A 24,860-nucleotide genomic window follows, 5' to 3' on the forward strand; every position below is an offset into this window, starting at 1 on the left:
ATGTGCCTCTCTATATCCTCATCCGGTGACACCTATGGCCTGACGACGACATGGTGGCCAGTTGGTGACGTTGGGCCTTCAAGTTCGCACAGTGTTTGTTTGTTTGTTTGTTTGTGTGCAGCTGTGTAGCAGGACCCGGATTGATAATATGTTCATATATAGTGCTCAAACTGGAACAGTTAATGTGTACCCACTCACACTCGTAGAGTTCTATCGAAAATCCAAGTAACATTTTTTGTGCAACTAATAGTTTACGAGATAATTGCAATTTAAGGAGAAAATCTTTTCACTTACTGTGAAGTTGGCACCCTTTTTTTCAGAAATGTATATTTTTTCAATGTTCTTGATAGATATGCCATAGTTCTAGAGTTCTTTGTACAAAATTTCAATAGTTCTGCAGAATTTAGCGAAGAAAACAACAATACTCGAAAAAATTTTCGTATCGAAAACATAATTTGTCAATTTTCGCAAAGATTAAACTCTTCCAACAGTTCTGACGACAGTTCTGAACAGAACCCCAAGAGCTCTATCGAAAATCCCAATAATGTTTTTCTATAGCGATAATAGTTTATGAGATAAGTTGATTTAATGTGGGACACACTTTCTCTACAGAAAATGTAAAAATAATCGTACAACAGTTCTGATGACAGTTCTGGACACCACATGAAGAGTTTTATCGAAAATTCTAGTGGCATTTTTTTGTGCAGGTAATAGTTTAAGAGGTAATTGCAACTTAATTAAGGACCCCATTAAGAACTCCTACTGTGAAGCTTGCACCTTTGTTTTCAGAAGTATATTTTTTTCTGAGTTCTTGATAGATATGCCATAGTTCTAGAGTTCTCTGTACAAAATTTCAATAGCTATGCAGAATTTAGCGAAGAAAACAACAATACTCGAAAAAATTTTCGTATCGAAAACATTCTTTGTCAATTTTCGCAAAAATTAAACTTGTGCAACTGTTCTGAGCACAGATCTAAACAGAACTCCAATAGTTCTACCGAATATCCTAATAACAGTATTTGTGCACCTAATAGGTTACGGGATAATTGCAGTTTAAGGAGGAAACTTCTTCACTTAGTGTGAAGTTGGCACTCTTTTTCCAGAAATATACATTTTTTCAGAGTTCTTGATAGAAATGCCATAGTTCTAGAGTTCTTTGTACAAAATTTGAATAGTCCTGCAGAATTTGTATAACAATTCTGGTTGGTTGGATGGTTGTTTTGGGGAAGGAGACCAGACAGCGTGGTCATCGGTCTCATCGGATTAGGGAAGGATGAGGAAGGAAGTCGGCCGTGCCCTTACTGAGGAACCATCCCGGCATTTGCCTGGAGTGATTTAGGGAAATCACGGAAAACCTAAATCAGGATGGCCGGACGCGGGATTGAACCGTCGTCCTCCCGAATGCGAGTCCAGTGTCTAACCACTGCGCCATCTCGCTCGGTATAACAATTCTGTTGGCAGTTCTGGATAGCACCCGAAGAGTTGTATTGAAAATTATAAGAACATTTTTGTGGCGATAATCGTTTATGCGATAATTGTTTTAATCTGATACTCACTTTGAAAACAAAATTCGTTGAATACTTCTGATGACAGTCCTGAATAGCACACACAGAGTTCTACTGAAAACTATAACAACATTTTTTGTGACGACGACATTATATGAGATAATTAATGTGGGACGCACTTCTGTCATGAAAAAGTAATAAATTCATACAAAAGGTCTGATGGCATTTCTTAATAGGACCCTAAGGGTTCTACCGAAAACTATAATAACATTTTTTGTGTGGATAACAGTTAATGAGATAATATCATTTACGAGAGACCCACCTGGTCTACATTATAATAAATTGGCAGAACCCTTTTGCTGACAGTTCTGGATAGCACCGAAAGAGTTCTTTTAAAAACCCTCATAACATTTTTATGGTGTCAATAGATTATGAAATAGATTGTGTGTTCACTCTGCAGCGGGTGTGCGCCGATGTGAAACTTGTTGGCAGATAAAAACTGTGTACTGGACCGGGTCTCTAACCCCAAGCTGTGACGAAGCAGTATCGTCACAATATGCTTTCTTCCTGGAATGCTACTTCTGCAATTTTCGTAGGACAACTACTGTTGAATTTTGAGTGCAGCAGATGAGGTACTGCTGGAAGTACAGCTATGAGGACGGATCGTAAATTCTCACTTTTATTTTGGAATTATGTGAGACATAAACAATGTTACAATGTGCAGTGCAGTACACAAGAAGCTCTTTTATCCGGACTAGGTGAGACCGGATGTAATCCGAATAACCGAAAATTCGGATATATATTCTACTAAATACAAAAAGTCTAAATGTTCAGCACTGTACAAATGCCGGTACACCTTCTTAAGACTGACTGTCGTAACTGTAGGTGAAAGCGTGGGATGTGCATGCTTAGATGATTCAAAGAGAGAAGGCTCGTCAGTGCAAAACAAACAGACGGCTGAGAGAGCAGATACATTCACACGCGCCACTAACCAGATGGTGTCACACCTGTCGAGAAGCGCACCAGAGGTACAATGAGCTGTGGTGGAGTACTGTTGGCGTGGTTACTATGCAACTTACTTGACGGGCACCAATACACCGTTATATTAATGTACAATACTTGAGAAACAATGTCATTCACACACTCTGAGTTCCTTAATCACTCAGTAGTAGACTAAATTACCGGCCTAGTGATAAGCAGCCTACGTACCTCACCAACTACATATCTTCAGTGTTAAAAGAAAAAAAGAGAAAAAATCAAGGGACACAAAATATGAATCCGGATAAGTGGGATCAAATAAACGAGGTTCTTGTTTACAAATTTCGAACTCCTTATTAACGTGAATACTGTATCCCCTCAACGTAATAACACCTCTATCAGTCATGGACTGAATTAGGATTTTAACATACTACTTAGTTTGTACAATATATTCATTTAAATATACTCACATTTCTATACATTGTAAAGACTTTTGACTCTCGCTGTAGTGTAACTAATCAAACTTCCACACTTCCTTTCTAACTAGAACAAATGTTTGCAACAATATTAACGATAGCAATTTCAAATTTGTTCGTTACACACAGCACATGTTTTTATGTATCCTAGCGTCTGGTGATGTTGGCACCTAACTTTCATCCATGAGGGTCCTGGGCATATTTTTAGTTGTAAGTGGGTCCTGGATGCCATAAGAGCTCAAAAGAATTACTGTTTTACATAATAAAATTCTTCTGGTCTCTCCTGATTCTAAAAATATACACTTCATGTACAGCACCTCGTCATTCTCGTGCTTAAATGTCATTTGGTTTAATTTGGGCGCCACAGTTTCCGTTGAACCTCGTTTATGTAATATCATTGAAGAACCTGTCGACTATTGTATGTGCAGGAAAAATGTTTACATGGCATAAAACAAAATCAGAATGCGCTTCAACAGCTGCAATATGTTTTAATGATGAAAGAAAGATTAAAAACAAGGAGCAGAACAGGCATCAAAACTAGGAACAACATGAAAATTGTGCTCATGTGGATGGACAGGCAACATGTCACATAAACTGAAAAAGCTGCTGAAAGCATGAAAAAGGAGGCCAGAATAACAAAGAAAAGAAGTAAAACTAAAGAAAATTAAAAGGACATGAAAGGTATCAACAAGATTATGGAGCAGATATGGTTTGCAATGGCGTCATTGAGAAAAAAATGACATACAAATCTTTAGTTTCAATTTTCTGTAATCAACATGTTCGCATACAGAGATACTGTTACTGGTATCTCATCCACTACTAAAGCTACATAAACAAAGCTATGGATGAATAATAAAATAGTGCTTGGCTACACACTGAACCACATTATTCAACAATGGATTAAATATTTTAAGCTGCAGTATTTCGTATTATGTTCTTAAATTATTAGGAGAAAAAATTGACTCTTAAGATACATTTTTTTTAAAAATCAGAAAATGAAACTGGTAAATATTACTGGTTTGCTGTTTCAACAAGGTAATAATTCAAAGAATAAAATTTGTTTTTTATCTTTTATTTGGAATAGTGTGTAAGTACATTGAACCTAAAATAACTATTACATGTAATTCAGTATGTAAGAAAAACATCAATATTCACTGCACAATGTATTCCACAGATTTACAATTTTTTTCACCTAGAGCTCAGAATATACCAATTCGTTGATAAAAGTTTCATTCCTGAATCTATTGACAGTGTTGCATTATTAAATTTCAAAGTGCCAGTAAAAACTACAGGCCGTGATGTACAGGTCCCCTTAACAGCTCTTCTTCAGGATACACTAAAACCCAGAAGGAAATGCATATGTAGAGAATTCAGTAGTAAATAAGTATACAATTTATGAGGTGTGAAACAACTAAAAAAAATAAGTACCAAAAATATATTATTCTAGTAACTAAAACAGGAAGGCTGTGGTTCCACAAACAAAGATACTAAGAATTAACATAAGAGCTGTATTTGAATATTTAGATATCAACTTTCAGCAATTGCTTACCTTATCAAGCAAGGTTCCTATGTAGGGACTACTTGTTTCGTCTCGTCGGTCTTGTAGCTGCCATTTGAAAATTTTCCTGTCTTGACATACATGAACAGGTGTGGAGAAATTATCGTTTCTTTTGAAACTCTCTGTACATCTTTATACAGGTCATCGTACTGCTTCCAGTTGGTTCCATCGAAGACATATGCCGTGTAGTGTTTGATGGACCTATTATAATGACTCGCACCAATGAGAGTATACTCTTGGTTATTGACTATTTCTTTCGTGATCGTTAGCAACACACATTTCTTCCTTTGATTCGAAGGAAACTGATCTTCAGTTAGTGGACAAGTTGTTATACTAGTATCCATCATCAAGTAGCATCCAAATTTCTTTTCTTCGACTGCCTCTCCTTTACATTTCTTGCATTTTATGATAGTCTTTAGACCTCCATTTATTGCATCTACAGCCTCTTGCATGAAGTTATAACCAAGTCTGAAAAGCACATAATTATCAACGGAAATACGTGAATTTAGGCACGTTAGACACGATATCTTTTGTTGCAAATTGGGATATCTTTTAATATTGTCTCTTCCCCAACATTCGACTCTGCATTCAGAGACAATATTTTTCGAGAGGTTACTCCTTTTTTTTAGGAATGGTATCACATATAAAATATCAAATCTCTGCTTAAAATGCTGGGAGTTTATAATTTTTTGTCCAAAACATCCAAAGCCAGATTCAAAAATGGATGGCTCACCATTTGAATGGTACTTTTGAAATCATCACTGAGTGATATTGCTTGCATGACTAAGATCATCAAAGAATCGAAACCGCACATTCCCATCAAGTCAAAGGTAGCAGATTTGAATTTGCTTGAGCACCCATTTGGGAAAAGTGGCAAATTAATGTCTATGAATTTCTTAGTCTAATTCCAGTTTGAGCAATCATCCAAGTAGTTTTTCTTGCTCTTAGTTTGCATGCTCGATGTGACAATGATTTCATTTTGAAGTTTTTTCAGCATTGCACTCTCCTCCATTTTAATGTTACAGGTCTCTCGGTTTTCTTATGTTTTCGAAACACAGGAGTCCAAATTCGCCAGTAAATTATTATCTGAAGAGCGCTGAAAACACACACTATCACTCTTGACTGAGAGACTTTGTTCTCCGCATTCATAACAAGTGAGCTCGAAGTAGGAGAAAATCTGTATTCAAAACTATTATAAACTTTGTTTAACTCTGTCTCATTGCCATCTTCGTGTTGGGTCTCACTTCGTAAGGTATTGTTCAGTATGCTCTCAGAATTATCGAGTATATATTGCTTTTGGGGTTTGTTATCTTCACCTTCTTATTTTTTCTTCTCCAGTTTTCTTCTTCATGGTAAAGCAATGATGCTTCAGTTGGTTTGTGCTTCACAGCTTGCTTTGAATCTTGTTTTTCCATCATAAGTGTCGCTAACAGTTTTGTTTCCTCACGCAGCCACTTCAAATGTTGAAAAATGAATTTGTCTACTCTTACAGGCAGCTTGTGAAAGCCCATTGTCTTTAGTTTTGAAAATTGTCCTTCAGTCGCTGCTGACGAACGAATAGATAAAGGAATATGGAAAGAAGGATACAGCACAGCTGTCCACAGTGGTATATAGTACATCAGCTCTTTCAGCATCTCTGCAGCATTAGGAATGTTGTACAGATTCACATCAAAGAGACTTTCATCCTTAGTATGATTCGCAATGACTTCAGCTTCATTTTAGATACGTTTTGCCTTATCAATCCAAGCATTTGCAGTAGATTCCTTAGAGTTCAAAATTGATTCCAAAAAACAGTCACCATTGTTTTCCACATCATCAGTTTTCTTGTCATCATCTTTCTTTTCGTCAATATATGAATGACGTGGACCACCTTTGATAATGTTATCAAGGTAGCGCTGATGTTCCATTAATGAATATTCTTGACCGCACTCATCAATACCAAGGTGTTCACTCAACGCAACAACCAAAAGTGAGGGCAAAGCACTTTCAATATCACGAAAATCTGTCATCATGTAAGTATTGGCCAAAACTCGAAGATGAAGTTGTTTGACTTATGATTTACCTCACGAGAAGCATTTCCACCTCGAAATCATGACCATAAAATGGTTTAAATCTATTCTCAAACAACACGAGGGTAGAATTACTCTTTCATGCAAAACAATATGACTATAACACCTATTCAAATAATCTGTTAAGTCCAATCAATGGGCTATTGCTCTAGAAATGGCAACCCACAAAGCCTTACCAAAATCAGTTACCATGATTTTTGGTTTGGGAGCTCCAGATCTAATGATTCCCATAAAAAAAAGACAAGAATGATGCGTCATGCCTAGAGGATATCATCTGATAAGTTGAGCAACTGATTGATGATCGATTGATGGTATTTGGATCTTTACTAGTGACGTTTAATTCGCTGATGCACATCTACTGATACAGGTGTATGTACTTTGACTTAATTTCCACACAGTCAGCCCTGTTTGACAGATCCCCAAATCGTGAAATAACTCGAAATGCAACGCCACTTGTAGCATCTACTGAATCGTATACACTGCTATTGATCTGATGACAGTATTTGTACAACTGGCTTTGATCTTTCGGCTAATATATACAGAAGAATGGGCCCAATCCGATTGCGTGAACTTATTCCCGATGGGTTGTATGTTTTGCGATTTGCAGGTTTTCAACAGGCTTACTAGTTGTTATACCAAATCGTTTGTCCCTTTCCTCTTCTTTAGCCTTTCTCTAGACATCAGCATTTGGTAAATTTGGAGGAATCATGTCTCCGAAAGACATATTTTCGCTTCATCATTTCGCCAAAGAGCTAAAGGCATCCCGTTACCAACCAATTTAGCAGCTACCTGTTGTCTTCTCGTGCCACGAAGTTGTCTTCCTTTCAGGTGATTACTATCGTCTGAAAAGTTTGAAAGTCTGCAATTTAGAATAATATCGTTGTCCTTTGGCTTCTTCAGAGCAATCCCTTCGAAAGTGGCTCCGCATTCTGTACATCTTCCTTTGATCTTCAAGAAGTACTCTGGACTTGAACTTTCACACACTTTCGCGCACTTGAAAGAAAAGGCACATGGAATTTTGTCATGTTCATAAATTTTATCAGCCATCAAATCGGTCCATTTCCCTATTTCCAGTCTTGAAGGCTTTCCAAGTTTTTCTCTTTGTTGGTTTTATAGTAGACCATTTTTCTGCTGACAGTAGTAGGTCAAATTGCTTTATCATATCCTTGTTGCACGAAGAACCAAAAACATTCCACGACTCATCTTTGCTGTCGTCCTCTTTTTCTTCAACGAAACATTCCAGCCTGAAGGTGTTTCTAACAAAAGTAAGCAGATCATGACTATCTTCTATAATTGTTGTGTAAATATGTTTTGAAAACATTTTCGAGCTGATGTCGCCCATGGCATCAGACAGTTTTGGGAAGATCGGATGAGACGGAGTGAATTGAATGCCTGTATCATCGATTACTTTAAATTCCTCCATGTTGAGAAGACGTTTCAATTCTGGTAGATTGTACATTTTTATGGGTTTTACGGTTCATAAATATCACTTGCACAACAGCACCGACTGCACAACAGGAACCGACCGTACAAGAGCTCTGACTGAACGAGCATGAGTGTGAGTAGTATTGTTACGTTTAGTCATTAGGGGCAGATCAAAGAGTGAAATGCAGCGCTGGCGGGCGCCTTCACACGACGCGGCGCGCGCCACCCAGAAAGTGCAGCCATTCTTGTCATTAACTTTGATGCTACCGCGAGAAGCTTTGATGCTGCCTCTATTGTAACTGCTACGCTGACGTCACTTGTTTAAAAGACGCAGTTCACGTGTGCATTGTTTCCAGATGTAGTGCCACGACTTTTGCATTGTTGCTGTGCTTTGGTTATTATTTTTTGGTCTTGAGAGGTCTCAGGGACGTATCATAGTTTTTATTATCCTTCCATCCGGCGCAGCTGTTCAGATTGATACATGTCGAAATTTTCTGTAACTTACTTTTCGACAGTTTGCAGTATTGGCGCCTTCTCGTTAGTAGCTTCCCTTCTCCGTATGCTTTTCATTGTTGTGTGACTGTAAATTACTTGCCGGCAATTGGCAGCCCCGCGACTTCTCGTTATAGCTTCCTTTCTCTGTATGCCTTTCATTGTTGTATAATACAGTATCGACGCTAATGCTCTCTTGATGAGATATGAGCCAATTGCTCGTTTTTATCCACTGTGCCCTTTCGTATTTCATTTCAGCAATTAATTCATTTGTTTATCAACGTTGTAAGTAGTAAAAGGCTAATCCAGAATGTAAAATGCACTTAAATTTTGTTTGAACTGTTTAATCGTCAGTGTCCGCTGTCTGAACGTCAAGTATCAAATTAATACACTGCGCAGGGTTGCGTTATCTTATAGGAATTTTATTATTTTAAGTGGGATGTACTATATCATGTTGAAGATCCAAAGCATATTGTTCGAAAAGGATAATATTATTCGAAATTTACCTGGACCAATAGGCGCAGCCAAAGCAGCCTTTGTGATGCTGTAACTGCCTCATAGATGAGGATATTTGTCTATTGTAGTTTTGTATTCCAATCAGAATTTTGAGAGCGCCAAAGCTTCATTTCAGCGTGAGAGAGGGGTAAAATCAATAGATGTTATTGAATTGAAAGCCTTCATCAGTCTCTTGTTTTTAATAGTTGTTAACAAAAGTAACAGATAAAGCCTGGAAGATCTATGTGGAACTGATGGGGATTGCATTGAAAAATTTCACCTCGAAAATGAACATAAAACGTTTAAAATCTATTGTGGGGTGCCTTAGATTTTACAGTCGCGCTATTCGTGATGAAAGGAGACAATTAGACAAGCTAACAGCAATTCGGGAAATATTTACTGTGTTTGTGCGCAACTACCAGAAATCTTACACCCTCGGGGAAAATGTTACAGTAGACAAGAAGCTGGAAGGATTCTGTGGAAGGTGCAGTTTTTGCCAATATGTACCTATTAAAACAAACAAGTATGGATTTAAAATCTATGCTTTTCTAGATTCTTAAGTATTTTACCTGTACAATTTGGGAATACACGCTGTGTTGCAACCAGATGGATTTACCAACTGAGCAATAAACATTTTGATGTTGTTCTGTGACTGTGTAAACCTATATATCAGACAGATCGAAATGCGAAAGTGGACAACTGGTTTACTAGTATTGGAATGATAATAGAGCTATGAAGGGAGAATTTTTCTTTTGTTGGCACGATGAAGAAAAACAAGCGTGAGATTTCTCTAGGGTTTGCTATCAGTAAAAGAAAGGATGCCCACAGTTCAAAAATGGTTCAAATGGCTCTGAGCACTATGGGACTTAACTTCTGAGGTCATCAGTCCCCTAGAACTTAGAACTACTTAAACCTAACTAATCTAAGGACATCACACACATCCATGCCCGAGGCAGGATTCGAACCTGCGACTGTAGCGGTCGCGCGGTTCCAGACTGAAGCGCCTAGAACTGCTTGGCCACTGTGGCCGGCTTTGCCCATAGTTCCTTTTTTGGCTTCCACAAGACTGAACTCTAGTTTCCCTCGTACTTAAAAAGGGGAAGTGTGTGATTACGTTTGCATGAAGATAATTCGATAGATGCTGATGCTGTAGATAAACGGAAGCCATCCATTGTCAATTTTACAATAGCATCAAGTGTGGTATTTTCGCAGTGGATAAGCTGAATGCTTTGTACAATGCTGCAAGAAATGTGCGCCGTTGGTCAGTGGTTATGTTTTTGTAATGATCAATACGGTTGGAATCTATTCACAAGTGATTTATTGTGGCAACAGTAAGAATTGTATCAGAAGGAAAGGGTTCCTGAATCAGCTATGTTATACATTGTTGTTTTCTTCGCTATATTCTGCAGAACTACTCAAATTTTGAACAAAGAACTCTAGAACTATGGCATTTCTATCACGAACTCTGAAAAATATGTATATTTCTGAAAAAAGTGTGCCAACTTCACACTAAGTGAAAAGATTTTCTCCTTAAATTGCAATTATCTCGTTAACTATTAGCTGCACAATAAAATGTTATTTGGATTTTCGATAGAACTATTGGGGTTCTGTTGAGAACTGTCCTCAGAACTGTTGTACGAATTAACTTTTTGCGAAAATCGACAAAGAATGATTCCGAAACCAAAATTTTTACGTGTCCTGTGTTTTCTTCGCTAAATTCTGCAGTGCTATTGAAATTTTGTACAAAGAACTTTAGAACTATGGCATATCTATCAAGAACTCTGAAAAAATATACATTTCTAAAAAAAAAGGGAGCCAACTTCACAGTAAGTGAAAAGATTTTCTCCTTAAATTGCAATTATCTCAAACTATAGGTGCATGGAAAAAGTTACTTGGATTTTCGATAGAACTCTTCAGAACTGTTGTACTTATTTACATTTTGCGGCAATTGACAAAGAATATTTTCGATACGAAAATGTTTTCGAGTATTGTTGTTTTTTTCGTTACATTCTGAAGAAGTATTTAAATTTTGTGCAAAGAACTCTAGAACTATGGCAGATCTAACAAGAACTGTGAAAAAAATGTATATTTGTCGAAAAAGAGGTGCTACTTCACACAACTTAATGTCAAGGACATGGGGAAGAGAAATAATGCAGAATCAATTCAGCTGAAATATTTTTAATGTGCTGCTGTGGTACATCATACCATTACATACCGGTACCATTACTGCTACAAAGGAGGCTGAATATGATGCCCATCAGTGTCTAGAAAAGTCTGAAAGTGCAGGATTGCATTCTGCACAGCAGAACAAAGCATGTCCGTGGGTCTGCTAGCTACCTCTCTTTATATGCTGCCCCAGTGATGGGATGGCGAGGCATGGGCGGCTCGAGCGCACCGAGAATCTCTCGAGCCACTAGTTCTCAAGCAATTCTCGAGAAGCTCACGAGAAACGGCTCGGCTGCGTGTACCGCTGCGCGCCAGTTGACTGCGACAACATTCGCCGCGCCGCTGTTGTTTTAGGAATTGAATGCCGCCACTAGACAAACACGCTCGCTGTGCTCGTAACTAGTATGTCTCAGGTTTCATTCATAGAGTAAATATCTCTATGCTTTCATTCGAGTCAAACCAATATGGACACTCGAAAACGAACATCATGGTGCCGGCAATATTTTACGGAGGATGGAGATAACGTTACTTGCAACATTTGTCGTAAAAATCTCCGTAATGTACCAAAAAATACAACGGCCATGATTAGACATCTTAAACTGCACAATTTATCGAGCAATAAAACAGCGACGTCCGTGGATACAGATGCTCTTCCAATAGTGCGAGGCAGATTAAATATCCAGGTATGTATGGTACAAAAGGTGAATTCCGTGCAAAAGTTCGGGCAGTGTCTGAAGCGGTCCGCCACGCTTAAAAAAAAAACATTGATTTTTTAAATCGTACTCCGTTTCTCTTTATAGAGGGAAGTAAACGACGACAGCAGCTAGATGAAGCATTAGTGGCCATAATAACAGACGATTTTTAACCTCTTTCAATCGTCGAGGACACTGGTTTTCGACATTTTGTTTCACTGTTGGACCCACAATACTCGATACCAAATCGCCTCATGATTGAGGACGATTACCATAAACAGAAAGAGGATGTAAACTTGGGCGTGGAAGACTTGATACTTGTGTTTCTTTAACGACCGATATTTGGACTTCACTCAATAGTGAGGCATATATTTCTGTAACTGGTCACTCAATAGTGAGGCACATATTGCTGTAACTGGTCATTTCATTAACACTAACTGGTGCCTTAAAGCTTGAGCTGTCGAGACATTTCGTTTCCTGGTAAAGCATACAGCGCTAAATATTAGTGAGGCATTAGATAATGTGATTTCAAAATGGAACATTGAAAACAAAGTTGTAAGCATCACAACTGACAACAAGTGTTGACAATTTAGCGACTTTGTCGCTAGAAATTTCGACATTTGCCTTCGTCTTAGCGACAAAAAAAAACTTTTTAGCGACAAAAATTATTTAGCAACTTATCTGTCGACTTTTGGAGTACTGACGACTTTTGAAGTACAAGTCAAAACTATTTTGGGCCAGTATTTTCATTAACAAAATTAAGATTTTAACTATAGAATAGGTACTACACTGACTTTGTTCTAGATTTACTAAGTTAAATTAAGTTCTTAGCAGATCATGTAGCACTGTTCAGCATTTAGTAAACCTTAATGTGGGAATTGCCTACAGAGTAAGAAAACCTTGACTATAGAACAATTCATTATTCACTGCCCACTAGCCTGTTATCGTCGATAGCATATCGATCAATAATTCTTCTACTTTTGAACTCCCTTTATTTTTCGAATTGACAAAAAACACACGTAATATTAAGTATAATAACCTCTAATTTTTCGAAATGTTAACTCGCATTCAAATTATTACAACATGCACAGTGGTAACGCAAGAACAATTCGGTGGGGGTATCTCAGACATTTTCCCGAGGGCATGCAGCTTTACTGTATGATTACATGATGATGGCGTCCTCTTGGGTAAAATATTCCGGAGGTAAAATAGTCCCCCATTCGGATCTCCGGGCGGGGACTACTCAAGAGGATGTCGTTATCAGGAGAAAGAAAACTGGCGTTCTACGGATCGGAGCGTGGAATGTCAGATCCCTTAATCGGGCAGGTAGGTTAGAAAATTTAAAAAGGGAAATGGATAGGTTGAAGTTAGATATAGTGGGAATTAGTGAAGTTCGGTGGCAGGAGGAACAAGACTTCTGGTCAGGTGACTACAGGGTTATAAACACAAAATCAAATAGGGGTAATGCAGGAGTAGGTTTAATAATGAATAGGAAAATAGGAACGCGGGTAAGCTACTACAAACAGCATAGTGAACACATTATTGTGGCCAAGATAGATACGAAGCCCACACCTACTACAGTGGTACAAGTTTATATGCCAACTAGCTCTGCAGATGACGAAGAAATTGAAGAAATGTATGATGAAATAAAAGAAATTATTCAGATTGTGAAGGGAGATGAAAATTTAATAGTCATGGGTGACTGGAATTCGAGTGTAGGAAAAGGGAGAGAAGGAAACATAGTAGGTGAATATGGATTGGGGGACAGAAATGAAAGAGGAAGCCGCCTGGTAGAATTTTGCACAGAGCACAACATAATCATAACTAACACTTGGTTTAAGAATCATGAAAGAAGGTTGTATACATGGAAGAACCCTGGCGATACTAAAAGGTATCAGATAGATTATATAATGGTAAGACAGAGATTTAGGAACCAGGTTTTAAATTGTAAGACATTTCCAGGGGCAGATGTGGACTCTGACCACAATCTATTGGTTATGACCTGTAAATTAAAACTGAAGAAACTGCAAAAAGGTGGGAATTTAAGGAGATGGGACCTGGATAAACTAAAAGAACCAGAGGTTGTACAGAGATTCAGGGAGAGCATAAGGGAGCAATTGACAGGAATGGGGGAAATAAATACAGTAGAAGAAGAATGGGTAGCTTTGAGGGATGAAGTAGTGAAGGCAGCAGTGGATCAAGTAGGTAAAAAGACGAGGGCTAGTAGAAATCCTTGGGTAACAGAAGAAATATTGAATTTAATTGATGAAAGGAGAAAATATAAAAATGCAGTAAGTGAAACAGGCAAAAAGGAATACAAACGTCTCAAAAATGAGATCGACAGGAAGTGCAAAATGGCTAAGTAGGGATGGCTAGAGGACAAATGTAAGGATGTAGAGGCCTATCTCACTAGGGGTAAGATAGATACCGCCTACAGGAAAATTAAAGAGACCTTTGGAGATAAGAGAACGACTTGTATGAATATCAAAAGCTCAGATGGAAACCCAGTTCTAAGCAAAGAAGGGAAAGCAGAAAGGTGGAAGGAGTATATAGAGGGTCTATACAAGGGCGATGTACTTGAGGACAATATTATGGAAATGGAAGAGGATGTAGATGAAGATGAAACGGGAGATATGATACTGCGTGAAGAGTTTGACAGAGCACTGAAAGACCTGAGTCGAAACAAGGCCCCCGGATTAGACAATATTCCATTGGAACTACTGACGGCCGTGGGAGAGCCAGTCCTGACAAAACTCTACCATCTGGTGAGCAAGATGTATGAAACAGGCGAAATACCCACAGACTTCAAGAAGAATATAATAATTCCAATCCCAAAGAAAGCAGGTGTTGACAGATGTGAAAATTACCGAACTATCAGCTTAATAAGTCACAGCTGCAAAATACTAACACGAATTCTTTACAGACGAATGGAAAAACTAGTAGAAGCCAACCTCGGGGAAGATCAGTTTGGATTCCGTAGAAACACTGGAACACGTGAGGCAATACTGACCTTACGACTTATCTTAGAAGAAAAATTAAGGAAAGGCAAACCTACATTTCTAGCATTTGTAGACTTAGAGACAATGTTGACTGGAATACTCTCTTTCAAATTCTAAAGGTGGCAGGGGTAAAATACAGGGAGCGAAAGGCTATTTACAATTTGTACAGAAACCAGATGGCAGTTATAAGAGTCGAGGGACATGAAAGGGAAGCAGTGGTTGGGAAGGGAGTAAGACAGGGTTGTAGCCTCTCCCCGATGTTGTTCAATTTGTATATTGAACAAGCAGTAAAGGAAACAAAAGAAAAATTCGGAGTAGGTATTAAAATTCATGGAGAAGAAATAAAAACTTTGAGGTTCGCCGATGACATTGTAATTCTGTCAGAGACAGCAAAGGACTTGGAAGAGCAGTTGAATGGAATGGACAGTGTCTTGAAAGGAGGATATAAGATGAACATCAACAAAAGCAAAACAAGGATAATGGAATGTAGTCTAATTAAGTCGGGTGATGCTGAGGGAATTAGATTAGGAAATGAGGCACTTAAAGTAGTAAAGGAGTTTTGCTATTTGGGGAGCAAAATAACTGATGATGGTCGAAGTAGAGAGGATATAAAATGTAGGCTGGCAATGGCAAGGAAAGCGTTTCTGAAGAAGAGAAATTTGTTAACATCCAGTATTGATTTAAGTGTCAGGAAGTCATTTCTGAAAGTATTCGTATGGAGTGTAGCCATGTATGGAAGTGAGACATGGACGATAAATAGTTTGGACAAGAGGAGAATAGAAGCTTTCGAAATGTGGTGCTACAGAAGAATGCTGAAGATTAGATGGGTAGATCACATAACTAATGAGGAAGTATTGAATAGGATTGGGGAGAAGAGAAGTTTGTGGCACAACTTGACCAGAAGAAGGGATCGGTTGGTAGGACATGTTCTGAGGCATCAAGGGATCACCAATTTAGTATTGGAGGGCAGCGTGGAGGGTAAAAATTGTAGAGGGAGACCAAGAGATGAATACACTAAGCAGATTCAGAAGGATGTAGGTTGCAGTAGGTACTGGGAGATGAAAAAGCTTGCACAGGATAGAGTAGCATGGAGAGCTGCATCAAACCAGTCTCAGGACTGAAGACCACAACAACAACAAACATCTCAGACATTATTACGTTTTAAACAATGAACAATAGGACTGATATCGAGTTACCGAGTGAGTAGATTGTTTCATGGCCTCTAGTTCGCCTGAGTTTTAATGTATTTTCAGCGATTATAAATTGGCGAAACTTATGTTGTGGTGGCTTACATAATGGATTTACCGCAGAAGAAGAAGCAGTACGCTCAAAAATATCTGGATGCGTGGGAAGCAGAACCTGAATTTAATGGGTGGCTGAAACCAGTCGTTGGAGACTTATCCAAGGCAATATGTCAAGTATGTGCAACAGAGTTTTATGCTAAATTGTGTGATATTAGAAAGCATTCGAAAACTATTAAGCATAAACAAAAAATTGATTTAAAAAACACAAACCACCTTACTTGTGAAAATTGTTCTGAAAACTACAGTTGGAATAGCAAGCAGAGCGGAAGGCGCCCTTTCTTTATTTATTGCTGGACATTGTTCTATTTTAGCTGTAGATCGTTTAGGAATACTGTGCAAGAAGGTGTTTTCCGATGATGAGGGCGCTAAAAACATGTAATTACATCGTACAAAGTGCACTAACATTATAACTGAAGTTTTGGCTCCGTATTTTACACTATCATTGGTTGACGATATAGGTAACCAAAAATACAGTGTACTAATAGATGAATCCTCAGATGTATCAATATCTAAAATGCTAGGTATCGTTCTACGGTGCTATAGTGTAAACAACCAAACCATTAGATAAGCATTTCTGAAACCCGCTGTAGTAGAAACTGCAGATGCAAGAAATCTGGCTGCTGTTCTTGTGAATTCTTTGAAAGATCTCAAACTTCCAGTCGCTAATGTGGTAGGAATTGGCACAGATAATGCTTCTGCAATGGTTGGAATAAACAATGGGCTTTTCGAACAACTCAAAAGAGAATATGGTTTGAAGCATTTGGTATTGATCCGTTGCATTTGTCACTCTCTTCAGTTTGCAGTTTCGCACGCCTCAGTGAATACCATACCTAGAAACATAGAGTTTCTTGTACGGGAAACCAACAATTGGTTCTCCATTTCACCCAAAAGACAAGAGGAATATAAAAAGGATTATGAGACAATAAATTGTCGAAAACTTCAAGATAATTGTTACACTGCCGATCTTTTGTACAAGATGTATTGTGACGACTCAAATCATCTTTACATGTTTTACCTTAAACATGCTATAAAAGACGTACAAATAGCAACAAAAGCTTTTGAAGGAGAAGACAGTGATCCCACTAAATTACTAGATACTTTTATTTCTCATGCAGTCACTCGGACAAAACATAGTTTTTCCAACTGTTGATTTGTTGACAACACCAGTTCCAAGCAAATGTATGTATGCAAATCCGAACCTTGGCTTTATGTTTGAGCAGAAATTGTCTGTCTGAAGAAAATAAAGTTTATTTGAAGAAGAGATGCATTCAGTTTAGTCTGAAACTCATAAAAAACATTCAACAAAGACTGCCAAGTAACGTTACGACCCTGAAAAAAATGTCAATGCTGAATGTTGAAGAAACACCAAAAGTGGATAAAAATAATGCTGTAGCGGTTGTAGCCAAAGAATTGGGTTTTGGTGGCGATTTTATAGACGGTATGCTGCAAGAGTGGCATAATATCAACTTCATTAGGTGGAATAACACTACTAACACTGTTCGATTTTGGAGTGAGGTTTTGCAGTATAAAAATGCCGCAGGGGAGAATCCTTTTTCTTTGATTTCACAGCTAGCAATGACTGTTCTATGCCTACCGCATTCAAATGCAGAAGTGGAAAGAATGTTCAGTTCTATGAACATTACAAAAACTAAATAACGTAACAGATTATCGTTAAAGAAATTGATGCTTTGACCACATTGAAAGACCACTTGAAGAAACAAAATAAAGATTGTGCATCTTTTGACATACCGTCAGACGTATTGGACCTTATCGGAACGAACAAAAGTTACTCTTTTGCGGGAAAACCAGTCGAACTGCAACATCAGCTTTTGAGCGACGTTCAACCCTCTACATCAATTACAGTTCTGTCAGAGCATGAAACAGAAGAGTTATTCGATCTTCTGAGTGACGACGATGAATAGCTCACATACCGGTATGTATATATTTTGTAACCTAATTTGAGTTCTTGCTTACTTTTGTTACAATATAGTTGTATATTTCTAGTATATTTGACTACTGTGATTGAAACAACAATTTATGTGTTGTGTCAATTATGATAACATGTTTAATTAAACGTTAGCGTATTTAACATGTATGTTGTTGCAAGCGATGCGTCATTTAATTAAGACAATATAGCAATTACGTATGAGACAATTATTATTAATATTAGAACATAGGGAGACGCCGTGACGTCACAGCTGCGAAGCTATGTGAAGCCGAGGGTAGCCATCTCAGTCCGACCAAAACATTGCTGCTGTAAGCTTGTGTGCATAGGCTTGTCGCTCGCTTTGGAAGGATTTTGCGTTATTATGGTGACTTGTGTGGTGTTCGGATGTACGAATCGTTCTGATTGTGATGCGAAATCGAAGGGAATAACATTTCATGTGTAAGTTGTCGCGTTAAGTGTGAACGAACGTGTGCTACATCGGTACTTGTACTATAGCGTGTTTTTCTCCTGTATGATTTTAGATTTCCTAAAAATGAAAGTCGGAAAGCTCTGTGGGAGAATGCCGTGAGGAGGAAGAATTGGCGTGCGTCTAAATGGAGCACTATATGTTCTCAGCATTTCCGAGAAGAGGACATAGACCGAACTTCCCTTTCAACAGTAAGGCTCCGAGAAAATGCTGTACCATCAGTTTTCCCTACACACACCCAAAACATTTGCAAAAGGTACGTTAATTCAAAGAATTAAATTCTTAGTTTTCAAGTTCACGTTTCAATATAATACGTACGTATCGTCGATAATCGAAGTGTTGAGTAACTCGCTTTGTCTTCATGATGTACCAAATTAAAAGCTAACACTACATTAACTGGCGTAAAGTATAGGCCTAAACAGGACACTGTGTAGATTTGTCATTCTATGTACCGTATTTCAGTAAATATTTGTGGTAATGAACAATGTTTCCCAGTAGAGTAACGTAACTGAAATGCCCCAGTACGTATTACAAACAAAATGTATTTATGGGGCTTTGAGGGAGGGTATAGCTAACTTAGTTCTCATTTTCTATTATATAGCTCTAACTCCGAAAGTAATGGAATACACGTGTGAAGTAAAGTATATCAGTTATGTGAATATTTAAGGCAGTAGTTTGTGAGCATCTCACTTTGTCTGGTCTACTGTGTAGTCCAACATTTTTATTGCACTGTTTTTGCTGGTTAATGGCAGTTATGTTTTAGGAGTAATTGATACAGCTCTAGTTTTACTTATATATGTTGATTTTGGGAGGATTCCTTCAGGTCATTTGAATGCATTAATTTCACTTTCCACCTGATTAGGTCCTTCCTTACACATAGCTTTTGCCTAGGAATGATTCCATGCTGTATATAGAATTTAAGAGGGGAGGTGCTGGAACACTGAAGTGTTTCTGCAGCTACACAGTATGTTATAAAGAGATAATCTGGTTCTCCACATTGTCATGTAGAAACAAATTTATGAAACTCCTTTTTGATGAGCATCAGCCTCTGCACACAAGAGAATATTTGAGAAGAAAATTCAGGTTCGCTGTTTAGATTATCAGACTACTGAAGCTAACAAGTTTGTCTGGTATAATTATTTAGTGAAGTCACAGAAATTAACACTTGGGCTGTGTTAAATATAACTCTGTATTTGGGTTAAGCACAGCAAATGAACATTTCTTTTGTTTGATGCACTATTCATTGACTTTCTCCATTGAAAGATATCATTGATTAAAAAGCTTCTTGTTAACATTATCCACAACTGTGGAACATTGAATATGCACCAACCACTAATGCAAAATTAGATATAACACACAATTTTATATCATTAACTGTTGGACCGGTAACTTGTTAACTGACAGCACCCATAGCGGTGCAGTGTGATAGCTAAACAAGACACCCCAGCAGAAATATTTTACATGTTCAAAGTTTATATTTTTTCAATAAGTGTGTATTAATTGTAGCTTCGCACATGGGAGGCATGTCAAGTTGTCTGCTGAACACAACAACGGTTTTTCTTAGAATGAGTATTTTATGAACAAGATAAATAGTTGCTGGAAAAATAGAATTTATATTTCTGGAAAGGACTAAGAATAGGAGTAATTAGTGGGCTGTAACATGCTGTTCATGACAAAGACTGTAACACCTTCAACCATCTGTTAAAAACAGTTCTTAATGTTTTCCATCCATTTATTTCATTTAGGGATACAAGAAGAGAAAGCCACCATTGCGGAAGGAGAGCTCTTCCTTTCCATCTTCAGTTTTGGCTGCCGTCAGCAGAGTGCAGGATGAAGTAGTTCCTGCTCTTGTTCCTGAGTACACTGCAGGACCACCAGAACGTAGTCAGACATCCTCTGAAAGTGAGGAACTGAAGACGAAGTGTGAACACCTCATAAGAAAAACTGATCAGTACAAAAAACAAAACTCTTCAGCAGTCTAAGCGACGACTTAAGAAGAAAGTGGCTTCTTTGAGTGCTATCATTAAGGTACTGAAGGACAAGCATCTTGTGGATGAAAGTTCACTAAATATACTAGAAAGCATACCTGGAATGCAGAGAGACTTGCTGCAGCGATAAACTGCAAAAGCTGGGGCACAGGCTGTACCTAGGTCATACAGCCCAGAACTGCGCTCCTTTGCCTTAACGCTGCATTTTTATTCCCACAGGTCGTATAATTATGTTAGGCGCTGTTTTAATACATGTTTGCCACACCCCAGAACATTAACAAAGTGGTACCAGTGTGTGGGTGGAGCACCTGGCTTCACATCCGAGGCGTTTAAGGTAATCACGGCAGAAGCTTGTCACCGTGAAACAGAGTTTCCAACTATATGTAGCTTGGTGGTTGATGAAATTGCCATCAGGCAACATGTAGAATTTGATGGTACATGCTATTACAGTTATGTTGACATGTGGTCATCTGTAGACACAGATAATTTGCCCATTGCCAAAGAAGCATTTGTGCTCATGCTTGTGGCTATTAATGCTTCTTGGAAGCTCCCAGTTGGGTATTTCCTGACTGCTGGTATAACTGGTGAGCAAAAAGCCAAGATAGTTAAACAGTGCATTGATCTTGCCAATTCAAGTGGTGTGATAGTTGTTTCGCTCACATATGATGGTTCAGCTAGCAATTTGTCAATGGCTAGATGTTTAAGCTGCAGTGTCAATTGTGAAACTTTGAAAAGTACTTTTTCAGTTGAAGGGAATGATCATGAAATGTCATTTTTCCTAGACCCTCCACATATGTTGAAACTTGTGCGCAACACTTTAGGAGATAAAAAATTTCTTTGGGATGAGCTAGGTGGTGTCATTTCTTGGCACTTTTTGGAACTGTTACAGAAATTACAGGTCAAGGAAGGGCTCCACATAGGCAACAAGATCACTGCCAGTCACCTTAATTTTTTTAAAAATAAAATGAAGGTGAAACTGGCTACTCAGCTGCTTAGCAATTCTGTGGCAGATGCCATACAGTACTGTTGTGATATGAAACTTCCAGGTTTTCAACAGGCATCTGCAACAGTAAAATTTATACGCATTTTCAACTGTCTCTGTGATGTCTGCAATTCCAGAACACTTTTACAAAGTGGTTTCAAGCAGGCATTAAATACAGCAAATTTTAGTGCTGTAAAGGGATTTCTTTTAAAGGCACAGAGGTACATCAAGGATCTCACTGTTGGTCCAAATCCTCAAGCAATGAGAGTTGTTGACTCAAATAGATAGACAGGGTTTGTTGGATTCCTGGTGTGTATTCCAGTGTTTTACACATGTATAGCAAAGTAGTGGGGACACAAACTCATGCTCCTCCATTGAAGTTTCTGCCTCTTTACAAATGTTCTCAGGACCACTTGGAAATGTTTTTTAGTGCCATCTGAAGTCGTGGTGGTTGGAATAACAACCCCACTGCTCGCCAGTTTGTTGCAGCATACAAGAGGCTACTAATCATAGTGAGATCCGTGGATCAGAAAGAGGGAATTGTATAACTTTGGAAGATACTCCCATTCTTACTTTCAGCAGTTCCGATGTTGAAGATCACATAAATAACACTTCGGAACGGTGGCAGTTACTAAGCACGGAAAATAGTGCAGCGACAACTGACAGCGACCACGATTACTATGCTACTGGAATTTATCTCTCTGAAGTGGCAGTCTATATTGTAGTATATATAGCTGGATTTGTGGTGCATCACTTAGAGAAAACCTTAAAATGTGTACCATGTTTATCCGTGTTGAGAGGGGATGGTAGCCATGTTGCTTATTCTCTCATTCATAGAAAGAGTAGGGGATGGTTGGTTTTACCATCGAATGATGTTGTTGACATCTGTGTGTGTGTGTGTGTGTGTGTGTGTGTGTGTGTGTGTGTGTGTGTGTGTGTGCAGAAAAAGTGTTCAGGTACTATACTACAGGTAATTGTAAAGTTCCTTTGAAAAATCAGTTTTCCAAATGTGTGTCTGAGGTGCTTAGTGAATTCATATTCAAGCCAGTGTTTAAGGAATTAGCAGACCACATGAAAAATCAGCATCCCTTGGACAATCATATGATACTGCTGATTAAAGCAATTGCCACACGATACCTCCTGACACGGCAAAAACATGCAGCCAAGAGAATAAGTGATGCATTGCATGAAAATAAAATCAGGACAACCTATACAAAACTGGTACTCTTTAAAGGTCAGTAACTGATATTTGTACACAGAGGTCTAGTGTGTGAGGCATCTTGTATAAAGCACTCATTATATTGAGGCAAACTGGGAATGTAACCTTATTGTAATTAATAAATGATGCACATTCTTCCTTTTCCGTTATGTCTATGTTGTTATAACCAGCTACAAAATGTTTGTGATGTCTGTATCTTAAAACTATTAGTACTGGCATATTCAGTGTATCTATGAAAATTTGTTCCTGGTGTGTGATGGAGTCAGACAATTATAATTTTATGTGTGTGTGTAATACCTTTCAAATATATCTTCCTCAAACCAACATTTGGAACTACATTATATGCAGAGTGTTTCCAAGTGATTGATACTCCATCATACCAGTATGCAGTACTGGTTCTGCAATAGCTTGTGATCTGTGCGCTTCCAAATGGGACATACATTTCTTTTTGAAATATTTAGCCATTGTTTGGCAGAGTATGCTGTAGTATGTTCTAGCCAGTGTTGTCAATTAAGTTTCCACGAGTGACAACATATTAATGAGAAATAGAATTGCCTCATTTTTGTCACATTGAAATACATTCCCATCAGTGTGTGGTATGTTATGGTTTTTGCTTGTGTGTCATTACAAATTCTATTTTTTTGTGATCTAGTCCAACAGTGGTTTACTCTCAAAAAATGAGATATTAGTGTTCGCAGGTGGGCGTTATTGGTTTTTTACTGCTTCATTTGGCACTAAATTTTCTAGCAGTCTCTCCCCTAATCCATTGAAATGTAACCCATGTGTTGTACAGAAACTACAGCCCACAACGTATATATCTGTAGTAAGACATATTTTATAAATGATTGCATATTTTCTTATGTTTGTTTGCTTGACTACTTTCCTGGTTTCTGCAAGACCACTGTGATAAATCATATGTATGTGGAATGGTAAATAGTATTACATTTGTATCAGTCAGGAGACTGAGACATTTCTTTCATTCTCAACAAGCAATGATGTGGACTTTGTTACAATTTCATATAATATTTTTTTTTTACAGAGAACTGTGTTATTTTTAAATTCCACAATCTTGTGAAAAAGGCAGTTAACTGAAAAGTCACATTGTAATAATTTTTCTGTATACCTGTAACAAGCAGTTCAACAAAGTGGATAACAGATCAAGAAAAGCTTTTTTGCTGGAATAAAATTCTGAATATAGTACCTAATATTTATGCTTTATTTCATTCCCAGTTCACATACTTTTTATGAACGAATAAGGAATATGTAGCCTATATTTTTATTAGGACAATGATTTCAAAAGCAAATCCTAGTTTCAATGTTAGTAAAACTTTGTCATTGGCAAGCAATGAAGCTTCTGCTTATTGAGACATTCCACACTTCTCAAACTATGATGATGTAAAGTTTTGCTCCATGATCTGTCTCAATCCCTTCATTTCATTTTGTACCACTGTAAATACCTGTCAGCTTGACAAGAAAGGCTTGCATTTAAAAGAAAGTTACAAAATAGGGAATGACATAAACAAAGCTCAATGAAGAATGGTTTGTGCCTAAGCTACCTAAAAACACTGGGACATTGTTGCCCTGTTAACAAATCTCTTCCATACCAAAATAAGAAATTGGAACCTAAGGTAAGTAAGGAATAAGTAGAACTCCTTACTAATATTAAAATGAGTCCCGTAACAGATTAAAATTGGAACACTGTTATACTGCCTTGGCTAACAGACATGTCATTTAAGTGCTGCTGCTGCTGCTGCAGTTGATTTGTTAGTTACTAAAAAAAGTGCCCTAGTCTCATATTAGAGCTGCTGCATATCACTTAAGAGAAGAAATGTGGGTATGTATTGAAGTGTGTATGAACTGTATGGCAAAGAGTTTTGTTTTCTTCATCAGGGTCAATGTTATCGAAACTGAAAGTACCTGTTGTGTATAACAAACACCTAATTTATATTTCTTGGGATTCTCCGCAGTTATATTCCACTTGACAACAGAATGAGGTTGTGCACAATGTGACAGGTTGTTGGCTAAACATTAACTCACATTGAGTTATTTTATCAGACTTATTTATCTGCTGCTTCATTGTTTAAATAATTAACAACAA

At 37.9% G+C, this 24,860-nt stretch overlaps 1 long non-coding RNA gene across 1 annotated transcript; it reads left to right on the top strand.

The window, feature by feature from the left end:
* Positions 1-18,417: 18,417 nt before the first annotated feature.
* LOC126425266 (uncharacterized) lies at positions 18,418-20,551 on the top strand. The gene is made up of 3 exons (XR_007576274.1): positions 18,418-18,545; positions 18,629-18,829; positions 20,319-20,551. It is a non-coding gene; the product is annotated as an uncharacterized LOC126425266 (long non-coding RNA).
* Positions 20,552-24,860: the final 4,309 nt, after the last annotated feature.

Source organism: Schistocerca serialis, chromosome 10, assembly GCF_023864345.2.
Source record: "Schistocerca serialis cubense isolate TAMUIC-IGC-003099 chromosome 10, iqSchSeri2.2, whole genome shotgun sequence".
In the NCBI taxonomy this organism is placed as follows: Eukaryota; Metazoa; Arthropoda; class Insecta; order Orthoptera; family Acrididae; genus Schistocerca; species Schistocerca serialis.